General features: G+C 42.3%; 1 protein-coding gene across 1 annotated transcript in view; it reads left to right on the forward strand.

Moving 5' to 3' along the window:
* The first annotated feature begins 9,430 nt into the window (after positions 1-9,430).
* Positions 9,431-14,272, forward strand: part of PTN (pleiotrophin) — a 152,908-nt gene continuing 148,066 nt past the window's right edge. Inside the window, exon 1 of the mRNA XM_086395408.1 lies at positions 9,431-9,540. The gene's annotated coding sequence lies outside the window, so the exon portion shown is untranslated. The remainder of the gene's footprint in view (positions 9,541-14,272) is intronic.

The raw sequence follows: 14,272 nt of genomic DNA on the forward strand, positions 1-14,272 counted from the left end.
CCTAGAGATCTGGCCCTATCCAACAGCCTGTGGGATTCAGTGCTGGGACACCCGAGTCCAGACAACCAACCAGGAGGGATGCAGCACTAGCAATCAGCGGACAGCCTACCCTAAAAAGTTCTTGAACCCACAGCCACCTCTTCACATGCCACTTGACACACCCCTGCACACCAGAGGGCCAAGACCCAGCTCTACTCACCAGTGGGCAGGCAGCAACTCCTTCCACCAAGAAGACTTCATGAGCCTCCAGACCAGCCTCATCCATCATGGGGCAGTCACCAGAGGCAAGAAAAGTATGGTACTGCAGCCTGCAAACTGAGTCTGAGTCTGAAAACATTGGTTAGAACCTGCAGTGGAACCAGCTGCTCCCTGGGCCTTAGTGATGAGAGGGGACTGTACTGCTGTGATACACAGGAAATCGCCTACAGAGGGTGACTTCTCCAAGGTCAAGAAATGTAATTCACCCACTATACACATAAAAATGTAAATAGAGTTTTAGACAAAATGAGAATGCAAAGGAATATGTTCCAAGTGAAGGAGCAAAATAAAACCTCAGAACTAAGTGAAGTGGAGAAAGACAATGTACCCAAAACAGAGTTCAGAGTAATGATCTTATCATCTTTTTAGATGAACCAGAAACTTGGGAAAAAAGATGGATGCACAGAGCAAGAGGATACAAGAAATTCTTAGCAAAGAGTTAGAATGTATAAAGAAGAACCAAACAAAGTTGAAGAATGCAATAACTCAGATGAAAAATATACAAGAAAGAATCAACAGCAGAATAAATAGGGCAGAAGAACATATCAGTGAACTGGAAGACAAAGTGGTAAAAATAATTGTCATGGAATAGAATAAAGAAAAAACAATGAAAAGAAATGAGAACAGTTTAAGAGACCTCTGAGACAATACCAAATGCACCAGCATTCATATATAGGGGTGCCAGAAGGAGAAGAGGGAGAGAAAAGAGCCTTAAAAATTATTTGAAGAGATAATAGGTGAAAACTCCCCTAGCACAGGAATGGAAATAGTCATCCAACTCCAGGAGTTGCAGAGAGTCTCATATAGGAAAAACCCAAGAGAAACACACAAAGACATATAATCACACTGACAAAAATTAAAGACAAACAGAAAATACTAAAAGAAACAAGGGAAAAGCAACAAATAACATACAATGGAACCCCCCATAAGACCATGAAGCTGAGTTTTCAGCAGAACCTCTGCAGACCAGAAGGAAGTGGCATAATATATTTAAGAGAAAAAAGGAAAAAACCTACAGCCAATACTACTCCACCCAGTAAGGCTCTTATTCAGATGTGACAGAGATGTCAAAAAAACTTTTACAGTCAAGGAAAAGCTAGAACTCAATACCATCAAACCAGCTTTATGACAGATGCTAAAGGAACATAACTGAATTGAACTGAACTGAACTGAAAAGAACATTTCTAGGTGGAAAAGAAAAAGCCACAACTAGATACAAGAAAATTATGAAAAAGGAAAGCTCACCAGTAAAAGCAAACATACAGTAAAGGTTAAGAAATTATACACACACCAATATGGTATCAAACCAGTAATTGTGAGGAGGAGAATACAAATGCAGGATAATTAAAATGAGTTTGAACTTAAAAGATCAGCAACTTCAATCATGTATATAAATACATACACACACACACACACACACACACATATATGTAAAGAGAGAGAGACTGTTATATCAAAACCTCAGTTCAGTTTAGTCACTCAGTTGTGTCCAACTCTTTCAACCTCATGGACTGCAGCACACCAGGCCTCCCTGTCCATCACCAACTCCCAGAGTTTACTCAAACTCATGTCCATTGAGTTGGTGATGCCATCCAACCATCTCATCCTCTGTCATCCCCTTCTCCTCCCAACTTCAATCTTTCCCAGCATCAGGGTCTTTTCAAATGAGTCAGTTATTTGCATGAGGTGGCCAAAGTATTGGAGTTTAAGCTTCAGCATCAGTCCTTCCAATGAATATTCAGGACTGCTTTCCTTTAGGATGGACTGATTGGATCTCCTTGCAACTGGTTGGATCTCAAGAGTCTTCTCCAACACCACAATTCAAAAGCATCAGTTCTTTGGTGGTCAGCTTTCTTTATAGTCCAACTCTCACATCCATATATGACTACTGGAAAAACCATATTTTTGACAAGAGAGACCTTTGTTGGTAAAATAATGTCTCTGCTTTTTAATATGCTGTCTAGGTTGGTCACAACTTTTCTTCCAAGGAGTAAGCGTCTTTTAATTTCATGGCTGCAGTCACTGTCCGCAGTGATTATGGAGCCCAAGAAAATAAAGTCTCTCACTGTTTCCATTGTTCCCCATCTAGTGTTGGGACCATGAAGTGATGGGACTGGGTGCCATGATTTTCGTTTTCTGAATGTTGAGTTTTAAACCAACTTTTTCACTCTCCTCTTTCACTTTCATCAAGAGGCTCTTCAGTTCTTCTTCAATTTCTGGCATAAGGGTGGTGTCATAAGAGTATCTGAGGTTATTGATATTTATCCTGGCAATCTTGATTCCTGTTTGTGCTTCATCCAACCCGGCATTTCGCATGATGTACTCTGCATAAAAGTTAAATAAACAGGGTGACAATATACAGCCTTGATGTACTCCTTTCCTGATTTGGAACCAATCTGTTGTTCCATGTTCAGTTCTAACTGGAGCTTCTTGACCTGCATACAGATTTCTCAGGAGGTAGATCACGTGATCTGGTATTCCCATCTCTTGAAGAATTTTCCACAGTTTGTTGTGATTCACACAGTCAAAGGCTTTGGTGTAGTCAATAAAGCAAAAGTGGATGTTTTTCTGGAACTCTCATGCTTTTCAATGATCCAATGGATGTTGGTAACTTGATCTCTGGTTCCTCTGCCTTTTCTAAATCCAGCTTGAACGTTTGGAAGTTCACGGTTCACATACGGTTGAAGCCTGGCTTGGAGAATCTTGAGCATTACTTTGCAGGCATGTGAGATGAGTGCAATTGTGTGATAGTTTGAGCATTCTTTGGTATTGCCTTTTTTGGGGATTGGAATGAAAACTGACCTTTTCTAGTCCTGTTGCCGCTGCTGAGTTTTCCAAACTTGCTGGCATACTGATTGCAGCACTTTCACAGCATCATCTTTCAGGATTTGAAATAGCTCAACTGGAATTTCATCACCTCCACTAGCTTTGCTCATAGTGATGCTTCTGCCTAAGGCCCACTTGACTTCACATTCCAGGATGTCTGGCTCTAGGTGAGTGATCACACCATCATGGTTATCTGGGTCATGAAGATTTTTTTTATATAGTTCTTCTGTTTATTCTTGCCACCTCGTCTTAATATATTCTGCTTATGTTAGGTCCATACCATTTGTCTTTTACTGTGCTCATCTTTGCATGAAATTTCCCATAGGGTCTCTAATTTTCTTGAAGAGATCAAACCATTCAATATCATAGTAATCCAAGTCTATTGATTTGACTTGGATTTTCATCCACTAATGCCAAAGAAGCTGAAGTTGAATGGTTCTATGAAGACCTACAAGACCTTCTAGAACTAACACCAAAAAAACACAAAAAAAGTCCTTTTCATCATAGGGGATTAGAATGCGAAAGTAGGAAGTCAAGAGATACCTGGAGTACAGATAAGTTTGGCCTTGGAGTACAAAATGAACCAGGGCAAAGGCTAACAGAGTTTTGCCAAGAGAACACACTGGTCATAGCAAACACCTCCTTCCAATCACCAGATGGTCAAAATCAGATCAATTATATTCTTTGCACCCGAAGATGGAGAAGCTCTGTACAGTCAACAAAAACAAGACCATGAGCTAACAGTGGCTCATATCGTAAATTCCTTATTGCCAAATTCAAACTTAAAGAAAGTAGGGAAAACCACAAGGCCATTCGGGCATGACCTAAATCAAATCCCTTACTATTATACAGTGGAAGTGAGAAATAGATTTAAAGGACTAGATCTGATAGATAAAGTGCCTCAAGAACTATGGATGGAGGTTCATGACATTGTACAGGAGACAGGGATCAAGACCATCCCCAAGAAAAAGAAATGCAAAAAAGCAAAATGGTTGTCTGAGGAGGCTTTACAAATAGCTGAGAAAAGAAGAGAAGCAAAAGGCTAAGGAGAAAAGGAAGGATATACTCATCTGAACGCAGAGTTCCAAAGAAAAGCAAGGAGAGATCAAAAAGTCTTCCTAAGTGAACAATGCAAAGAAATAGAGGAAAACAATAGAATGGGAAAGACTAGTGATCTCGTCAAGAAAATCAGAGATACCAAGGGAACACTTCATGCAAAGATGGGCACAATAAAGGACAGAAATGGTATGGATCTAACAGAAGCAGATATTGAGAAGAGGTGGCAAGAATACACAGGAAAATTATACAAATAAGATATTAATGACTCAGATAATCACGATGGTGTGATCACTCACCTAGAGCCAGATATCCTGGAATGTGAAGTCAAGTGGGCCTTAGGAAGCATCACTGCGAACAAAGCTAGTGGAGGTGATGGAATTCCAGCTGAGCTATTTCAAATCCTAAAAGATGATGCTATTGAAGTGCTGCACTCAATATGCCAGCAAATTTGGAAGCCTCAGCAGTGGCCACAGAACTGGAAAACGTCAGTTTTCATTCCAACCCCCCAAAAAGGCAATGGCAAATAATGTTCAAACTAGCACACAATTGCACTCACTTCATATGCTCACGAAGTAATGTTCAAAATTCTCCAAGTTAGACTTTATTAGTATGTGAAATGAGAACTTCCAGATGTTCAAGTTGGATTTAGAAAAGGCAGAGGAACCAGAGATCAAATTGCCAATATGAGAAGTCCATAAAACCATCTCCTTCTTCTTCCTTAACTACACTAAAGCCTTTGACTGTGTGGATCACAACAAACTGTGGAAAATTCTTCAAGAAATGGGAATACCAGACACCTTACCTGTCTCCTAGGAAACCTGTGTGCAGGTCAAGAAGCAACAGTTAGAACCAGACATGGTACAATAGATGTTCAAAATTGGGAAAGGAGTATGTCAAGGCTGTATAGTGTTACCCTGAATATTTAACTTATATGCAGAGTGCATCATGAGAAATGCCAGGCTGGATGAATCACAAGCTGGCATCAAGATTGCCGGGAGAAATATGAATAACTTCATTTATGCAAAGGGCACCACCCTTTATGGCAGAAAGTGAAGAGGAACTAAGAGTCTCTTGATGAAGGTGAAAGAGGAGAGTGGAAAAGCTGACTTAAAATTTAACATTCAAAAAACTAACATCATGGCATCCGGTTCCATCACTTCATGGCAAATAGATGGGGAAATAATGGAAACAGTGATGGGCTTTATTTTCTTTGGTCTCCAAAATCACTGCATATTGTGACTGCAGCCATGAAATTAAAAGAGTCTTACTTCTTTTAATAGAAGAAAAGCTATGACAAACCTAGATAGCATATTAAAAAGCAAAGACATTACTTTGCCAACAAAGGTCCGTATAGACAAAGTTATGGTTTTTCCAGTAGTCATGTACTGATGTGAGAGGTGGACCATAAAGAAGGCTGAGCACTTTAGAATTGATGCTTTTGAACTGTGGTGCTGAAGAAGATTTTTGAGTCCCTTGGACAGCAAGGAGGTCAAACCAGTCAGTCCTAAAAGACATCAACCCTGAATATTCATTGAAAGGACTGATGCTGAAGCTCTAAAATATTGGCCATCTGATGTGAAGAGCTGAGTCATTGGAAAAGATTCTGATCCTGCAAAAGCCTGAGGGCAGGAGGAGAAGGGGCTGACAGAGGATGAGATGACCGGATGGCATCACCAAGTCAATGCATATAAGTCTGAGCAAACTCTGGGAGATAGTGAAGGACAGGGAAGCCTGGCACAGTCCATGGGGTCGGAAAAGATTGGACAAAAGTTAGCAACTGAATAACAACATCTGAATCAGGATGCTATACACCTGAAACTAACACAGTATTGTAAATCAAGTGTAGCGTTAGTTGCTCAGTTGTGTCCAGCTCTGTGACCGCATGATCTGTCCATGGAATTCTCCAGGCAAGAATACTGGAGTGGATTGCCATTGCCTTCTCCAGATGATCTTCCCGACCCAGAAAAGGAACCCAGGTCTCCTGCATTGCAGGCAGATTCTTTACCATCTGAGCTACCTGGGAATTTAAAAGAAAAGTTAAAAAAAAAAAAAAGTCTGAAATTAATAAGGCAAAAAAATCCATCAGCTTGACCTCTGGTCTTGTTTCATAGTATGTCAGTCAGTGTGTATTGCCTGTTTAAGAGGGAAACACCGTGCTCTTCCTTTGGAAGTGCATGAGTAGGCACTCAGTGCATATTAACAATTTAGTTTCAGTCTTTGAATTCATTTTTTTTAAATTTACCTGTTTTTAAACTATCTTCATTTTTCTGAAAGCCACCAAAGTTTTAAACTTAGATGTTATATTAACCAAACTTTGGAAGATTCTTTCATAATTTTAAAACCTAAGACCATGTTTGGAACTTCCCAGGTGGTGCTGTCTGACTCTTGGCGATCCACGTTCAATCCCTGGGTCGGGAGGATTCCCTGGAGGAGGAAATGGCAACCCACTCCAGTATTCTTGCCTGGAGAACCCCCATGGACAGAGGAGCCTGGTAGGCTGCCGTCCACAGAATCGCAGAGTTGGACACGACTGAAGCAACTGAGCATGCGTGACAATGTTTGCATTGTAGTGATATTCAACATGTACTCCACATGCCTCATAAGTTCATTTTCAGCTTCTGTGTTTATTCCCATTGCTTGAAGCCTCTGTACACTTCCCCTATCCATAACTTTTCATCTCAGTTCTGAAATTGGCCTGGTTCCTCTGAATTTTGGTGTTTTGTTTTTTGTTTGTTTTGAAGCGGGGTGCTTGGGGTGGGGGTACTTCCACAGAAAGGAAAGTGCTTCTTCAGTTGCAATGAGCCGGCATATGAACCATTTTCAATTATCTGTATAGAAAAATTGATGGAAGCAGTTGGTGCCAGCTCAGTGAGCTGCTGGTTTATTGCAGGAAGAGGTTACAGCTTCCCTGTCTGCCTAAGACACTTATTTCTCTGACAGAGACAATCAGGAGCAGGAGTCTGAACTCCGTCAGCAGTAGCCTCTGGTAAAAACTACATTCTTAATCACCAGATGTGAAATAGCCATTTAAGCTGTCAGGAGAAGGGCGATACTGAAGGAATGGGATTTTCTAGGTCTGACCCAAATCAGCTCATATTTTCCATTCTATTTATCTTATTTAAAAAGAACTAGGGAGTAAAAGTTGGCTGAGCAACAAGTGTTAAATGTCATCCCTGCAGTTTATACTAGAAAAATGAACTAGTCATTTGATAGAATAGGCCCACACAATAAATATGAATTTCGCAGAGTTTAGTTCTGTTGTATGTTTTTTATTTTCAAGGAACAAAACAGATTGTAAGAGCCTGGGTCAGAAGCTGTTCTAGTGTACTCCCCGGTATTAGTTGTTTGAACCAGAAATCTCATGTTGGCGTCTCTAGCTGACTGTTCCTTTTGGCCCCAGAGAACCCTGATCTCTGCTATGAGTGTCCTTTATAGTCCCTTCCAGCATTAACTTTGGATTTGTTCCTCTTGCTGATGGGACATTTGCAGGTGTGAACTAAGTGCTGGTTTGATAGGAGGCATTTGCACTTTGGGTTTGTCCCCTTGGTCTCCTCCTTCTGGAAACTCAGCACCATTTTGACAAATCCCAAGTTAGCCAAATGGGGAGGTGTACAGAAAGAAGAGATGTGAATAGCCTCCCGAGCTAAGGCATCTGTCAGATATGTATTTGAAGAAGACTTCTCAGATGTTCTAGTCCCAGCATAATGCAGAGTAGAACTGGCCTGACAAGCCTGGTCTAAACTGCATAAACATACGTGTGTAAATGCCACTGAGTTTTGGGTGGTTTCTATCACTGTTACCAAGTCCAAGATAATACTGCCCGCCATGTTATAGATGAATAAATTGAGAGACGAGCTCTTAGGGCAAGAAATAGTGACTTTACTTGGAAAGTAAAGAGAAGGTGGTGTACCGGTATCCCAAAGAACCATCCTGCCTGAGTTATGACCCAGCAATCCCACTGCTGGGCATACACACCGAGGAAACCAGAATTGAAAGAGACACATGTACCCCAATGTTCATCACAGCACTGTGTATAATAGCCAGGACATGGAAGCAACCTAGATGTCCATCAGCAGGTGAATGCATAAAAAAGCTGTGGTACATATACACAATGGAGTATTACTCAGCCATTAAAAAGAATACGTTTGAATCAGTTCTAACGAGGTGGATGAAACTGGAGCCTATTATACAGAGTGAAGTAAGCCAGAAAGAAAAACACCAATACAATATACTAATGCATATATATGGAATTTTGAAAGATGGTAACAATAACCCTGTATGTGAGACAGCAAAAGAGACACAGATGTATAGAACAGTCTTTTGGACTCTGTGGGAGAGGGAGAGGGTGGGATGATTTGGGAGAATGGCATTGAAACATGTATAATATCATATATGAAACGAATCGCCAGTCCAGTTTTGATGCAAGATACAGGATGCTTGGGGCTGGTGCACTGGGATGACTCAGAGGGATGGTACAGGGAGGGAGGTGGGAGGGGGCTTCAGGATGGGGAACACATGTATACCCGTGACGGATTTATGTTGATGTATGGCAAAAACCAATATTGTTAAGTAAAAAAATAAATAAATTAAAAAAGAAGCCCCCCCCCCCAAAAAAAAAGGAAGTCAGGCTTCTTTTATACTAAAAGCAGAAGGAGTAAAATCAAACCTTTCCTGGCTCAGGTCGGCCTCCAGAGGGGATGTACTAATTTCTTTCTCCTGGCAGTCATTCACAGGTGGGCCTTGTCAGGATGTTTCCAGTGAGCTAAACCAAAGGTATTTTAGTTTAATGCTCATTACCTAGGAGGCAGGGTTCCCAGAGATAAGATGTGTAATTTAAGCTTATAGGCAACATTCCTTTCCTGACTTGTAGTAGAATACAAAGTTTCTTCCCTATTACAGTTCCCCACTGTCTATATCTACTTCACAATCTTATAAGGAAAAGGGATGAAGACTTTCCTGGCTCATTCCTACTGAGTTGAGGCAACAAATATTCCTTAGACTCTTTAGCCAGTCATTTTTTATCTACAACTATTTGACCCTGATAAAACCACTTAGCACTTTGTCTTATTTGTAATTGAACTTGGGGTTTTGGTTCCAGTTCCCAAAATGAATTTGGACAAAATTAAACAAAATTGGTTGACACTTCAACTACAATGAAATTACATCTACTTCAGCTGGATAGACAGACCTATTGGAGGCCAACTCATGAACAGAGGTTATTATAGCACCCAAAGTTTTAGCATAATTGATAATTGCTAGGTCCTTTAGAGCATTTATAGGTTCTCCCACCTGGACTAACACCTGGAACCGCCCACAATATTTTAAAGGAGGTTAATTTAGGCCTGCTTCTAGAAGCCACTGATCCGTAGCAGGGGAACTTGCAAGGCCTTAACCCAGGTAAAATTGGTCTCTTGACATATTTTAGAGATGTTCCTTTTTAATGTATGATTCTGTTATGAACGTGCGGCCACAGTGTCCAAGGTGTATCCTTACTCTTTGGCCCTCTCTTGGTCCTTTTCTGAATACTCTAGCTGGTATTTTGACAAGTCAATCTGTGGAAGAAGTAGTTCTCTTGCCTCAGAATATATTGCTTTAGATTAATGTCCCAGTGTCCCTCTCAATGGGATGCGCAGTGGCCCTGTGTTTTTGGCCTTCCCTGGGATACCATTAGTACACTTGTGATCTTCCCTTTCTGTAGACCTGGGGGCGGGCGGGGGGAAGCTCTGTCTCCTTTCCTGGCATTTTCATAAGCGCCATCTATAGGCTTAAAGCAAGTTCTGGTGGGACTCTGATGTCAAGCTGTTCTGCGGTAAAACTTCAAGGTGAGATCTACGGGAAAGTTAATCAGCTCATTCCCCACTGTCAGTTCTGCCCAGGGCTACCATGGGAAATTAGATAGCTCAAGTCCGAGGCGTACCCTGGACCTCGTCATTCATCAGAGTGTTCCTCTCTGTTTTCCAATGTTCTCCCTCCTTCCAGTAAGCACATTGTTCCTTTCCCGTAGTGGTCTACTTCTCTTTGGGTTTCCTGCCCTCTGGGAAACCCAATGTTGCTGCCAAAAAAGGGGGCATTTTCTTTTTTCTTTTTTTTTCTCCCCTTATTGAACACTTTAAAAGCAACATCTACCCATTAAGAAGGGTTCATTACAAAGGAAGCATCTAAATTTTGCAATTTCTTCTGACATCTAAGGCACTTTGCCCCTCGAAAGGTCAAATTTACCATTCTAATATTTTCAAGGGCTTCAGGATCTGTATTAGTACGACATCTGTAGGCCTGATGTATCCTTTTGAAAAATTCAGAAAGGTTTTGATTTTTTTTTTACTGCGTTTCTTGAATTATGTTCAAATGCTTTTGCTTTGGTCCCCCCCCCCCACTTTCAAAGATCTGCAGAGATTCACAAATAGGGGTGCTCTGGTAAGGGCATTCTTCCCTCACTAGGGTCCCAGTTTGGTTCCACTGTGGATGCTACCAAATGGACTTCAGGTTTAGAGGATCCTTCCTATAAAGGAAGACTTAAATTAAAGATTCAATTAAAGTCTGAGAAACCCAGCTGGCGATCATTTGTATTTCATCCCCTATATGAGATAACAGTGATGAAAACTGCCCTGCCCTGGGAGTGGCTCCTGGGTGCCCTCTTGGGTCATAGATGGTGATACCAGACTAAGTCCTGTGCTCCAGAAATTAACACAGAATTTTCTAATTTTTCCCAGTAAGGAGAGACAGTCCTGAGTGCCTGTGCCAGGAATTGGGGCTGGAAAGGAATGGAAGGTGGCAGAAGGGATGAATATGTGGGTGTAAGAGCCTGGGGCAGCTAGCTCAAGCAGAGGTGTTACAGTTTGAAGCAACATTTCAGCCATGAAATTAGAAGACAATTGCTTCTTGGCAGGAAAGCTATGACAAACCTAGACAGTGTGTTAAAAAGCAAAGACATCACTTTGCTGACAAAGGTCTATATAGTCAAGGTTATGGTCTTTCCAGTAGTCATGTACAGATGAGAGAGCTGGACAGTAAAGAAAGCAGAGTGCTGAAGAATTGATGCTTTTGAACTGTGGTGCTAGAGAAGACTCTTGGAGTGTCTTGGAAAGCAAGGAGAACAAATCAGTCAGTCCTAGAAGAAATAACCCTGAATATTCATTGGAAGGACTGATGCTGAAGCCCAATACTTTGGCCACCTGTTACGAAGAGCCAACTCATTGGAAAAGACCCTGATTCTGGGAAAGATTGAGGGCAAGAGGAGAAGGGGACGACACAGGATGAGACAGTTGCATGGTATTAGCAACTCAAAGGACATGAACTTGGGCAAACTCCAGGAGACCGTGACAGACAGGGAAGCCTGGTGTGCTGTAGTCCATGGGGTTGCAAAGAGTCGGATGTGACTTGGCGGCTGAACAACAACATTCTCACTCTTATACCCTCTCCTTTCTTACTTTCCCTGATGTAATGGCACAAATGCTTGCACATAAAGGATTTCATCATCCTTCCCTGCTTCTTCACAAAATAGCTATAGAGTCCTTCAAAAGCTGCTTTTGTGTGTGTGTGTGTGATGCCACAAGGCACATGGTACCTTAGTTCCCCAGCCAGGGATCAAACATGCAGCTCCTACATTGGAAGTGTGAAGTCTTAATCACTGCCCAGGAAGTCCCCGCTATAGATTTTTTAAAAAGTGGCTGGAGTTCCTGGACAAGGTGGCAGAGTAGGACTTCAGCTCACTTCTTCTCACAAGCACACCCAAATCACAACTAACTGCTGAACAACCATCAATAAAAAGACTGAAAACTGTCCCAAAATATTCTACATCTAAAGACATAAAGAAGAAACCACAGTGAGACGGTAGGAGGGGTGAAGTCATGATATAATCAAATTCCATACCTCTTCAAGTGGGTGACCCACAAACTGGGGGAAATAATTACATCACAGAAGTTCTCAAAGAGGAATGAGAGTTTTAAGCCCCACAGCAGACTCCCCACCCTGGGGGTCTGGCATCAGCAGGAGGAACCCCCAGAGCTATTGACTTGGCAGGCCAGCGGGGCTTTATAGAAGGAACTCCACAGGACTGGGGGAAAGAGACATGTCACCTTTGGCAGTGTCCCATGCACCCTGGGACACAGGGCGGAGCAGTGACTCCGCAGGAGGCTGAGCCAGGCCTCCCTGCTGGTCTTGGAGCATCTCCTGGGGAAGGCAGGGGGAAGCTGGGGCTCACTGTGGGAATGAGGTGGTGGAGGTAACAGGGAGTATTCATCAGTGTAGTGTGAGCTGTCCTAGAGCTTTGGCACCAAGGCCTGGCTCTGTGTGTGTGTGCGTGTGTGTGTGTTTAAATATATTTTTAGCTGTGTCAGGTCTTAGTGGTGGTGCGTGAGTTTCTCTGTATTTGGGGCACGTGGGCTCAGTAGCTGTGGTGTGCTGGCTTGCCCTGAAGCATATGGGATCTTAGTTCCCTGACCAGGGATCGAACCTGAGACCTCTGTATCGGAAGGCGGATTCTTAACCACTGGACTGCCCGGGAAGTCCCTGATTGTGCTTTTGTGTACTTTACTGTACAGTACTGTATAGAGTACACTAGTGTCTTTATTTCAAACCCAGGATGTCCAGAAGCAAGCGTAAGAGCAGCAGTGATATAGCTGGGACTACTAGAAAGTGTCAAATAATGATGGAAACAAAAGTGAAAATAATTGAGAGTGGATCGAGGCATAAGCATGGTCACTCATTCTTACAACACGAATCATTCAACCATCAGCATGATTCTAAAGAACAAGGAACGTGTGAAATCTGCTGTCCTGATGATGAAGACATCAAAGAAGCAGGGGAAAGTGAGGGAGGAGATGGAGAAATTGCTCAGTGTATAGACGCAGGATCCACATCAGCATTCAGTCCCACTCAGCTTAATGCTGACTCAAGAGAAAGCATTTATGAGAACTTAGGGAAGAAACATGATGAAGAATGAGAGGGCACCTTTTAATGTCAGCCTTGGCTGGTTTCATCGGCTCAAGGCTAGAGCCAACCTTCACAATGTGAAAGGAAGTGGTGAGGCAGCGAGGGCAGATACAGTAGCTTCCCAGGAATTTCCTGAAATGCTTTGATAAATTATTGATGAAGCTATATATTTATTTGAGCAGGTTTTTAACATGGATGAGACAGGACTATGCTGGAAGAAGAAGCCAGACAAAAGTTACATCAGTAAGGATGAAAAGTTGATGCCAGGCTATAAAGCAGCAAAGGACAGGCTAACTCTGTTGTTTGGTGGCAATGCTTCTGGAAATACGAAGCTTAAGCCTCTCATAATTTATTGTCCAGAAAACCCAAGAACCCTTAAAAACATAGCCAAGGGCTCTTTTCCTGTTGTGTGGAAGAGTAATCCCAAAGCCTGGGCTGTTGTTCAGTCACAAAGTCCTGTCTGACTCTTTGTGACCCCATAGACCGTAGCCCGCTAGGTTCCTCTGTCCATGGGATTTCCCAGGCAAGGATACTGGAGTGGGCTGCCATTTCCATCTCCAGGGACTCTTCCTGGACCAGGGATTGAACCCGCATCTCCTGCACTGGTGGGAGCATATCCCACTGAGCCACTGGGGAAGCCCAAGAATCTGGGTTTCACAGACATATTCCAGGACTAGTTTTTCCACCTCTTTATCCTAGAGGTAGAGAAATATTGCTTGGAGAATGATATCCCATTCAACAATCTTTTGCTACTTGGCAATACTCTGGGCCACCCCCCTTTGGGGACAACTTTCACCTCAACATCAAAGTAGTGCATCTGCCACAAAATACTATGTCACTCATCGAAACTATCGATGAGGGAGTTATAGTGACTTTCAAGAAATATTATTTATGTCACACTTTTTGTCAGGCAGTAAAGGTGAGTGACAAATCAGGAACCACCCAAGACAATTCTGGAAGGACTCTAACATCTACAAAGCCATAAAAAACATTTACTTTGTTTGGCATGAGGTTACAGCTGTCATCATGAATGGGGTTTGGAAGAACTTTTGCCCACAGTTTATTCACAATTTTTGTGGATGAGAGAAAGTGGATGAGGAGCCCAAAGAGGTCTTCAGCAATTCAGTGACCCTCAGCAAGAAGCTGGAGCTAGATCTGCAAGTGGACAACTTCACTGAATTCCTTGCTGCACAGCAAG

This window comes from Bos grunniens, chromosome 4 (genome assembly GCF_055505025.1).
Source record: "Bos grunniens cultivar Pamir isolate PY7600 chromosome 4, Bosgru_T2T1.0, whole genome shotgun sequence".
In the NCBI taxonomy this organism is placed as follows: Eukaryota; Metazoa; Chordata; class Mammalia; order Artiodactyla; family Bovidae; genus Bos; species Bos grunniens.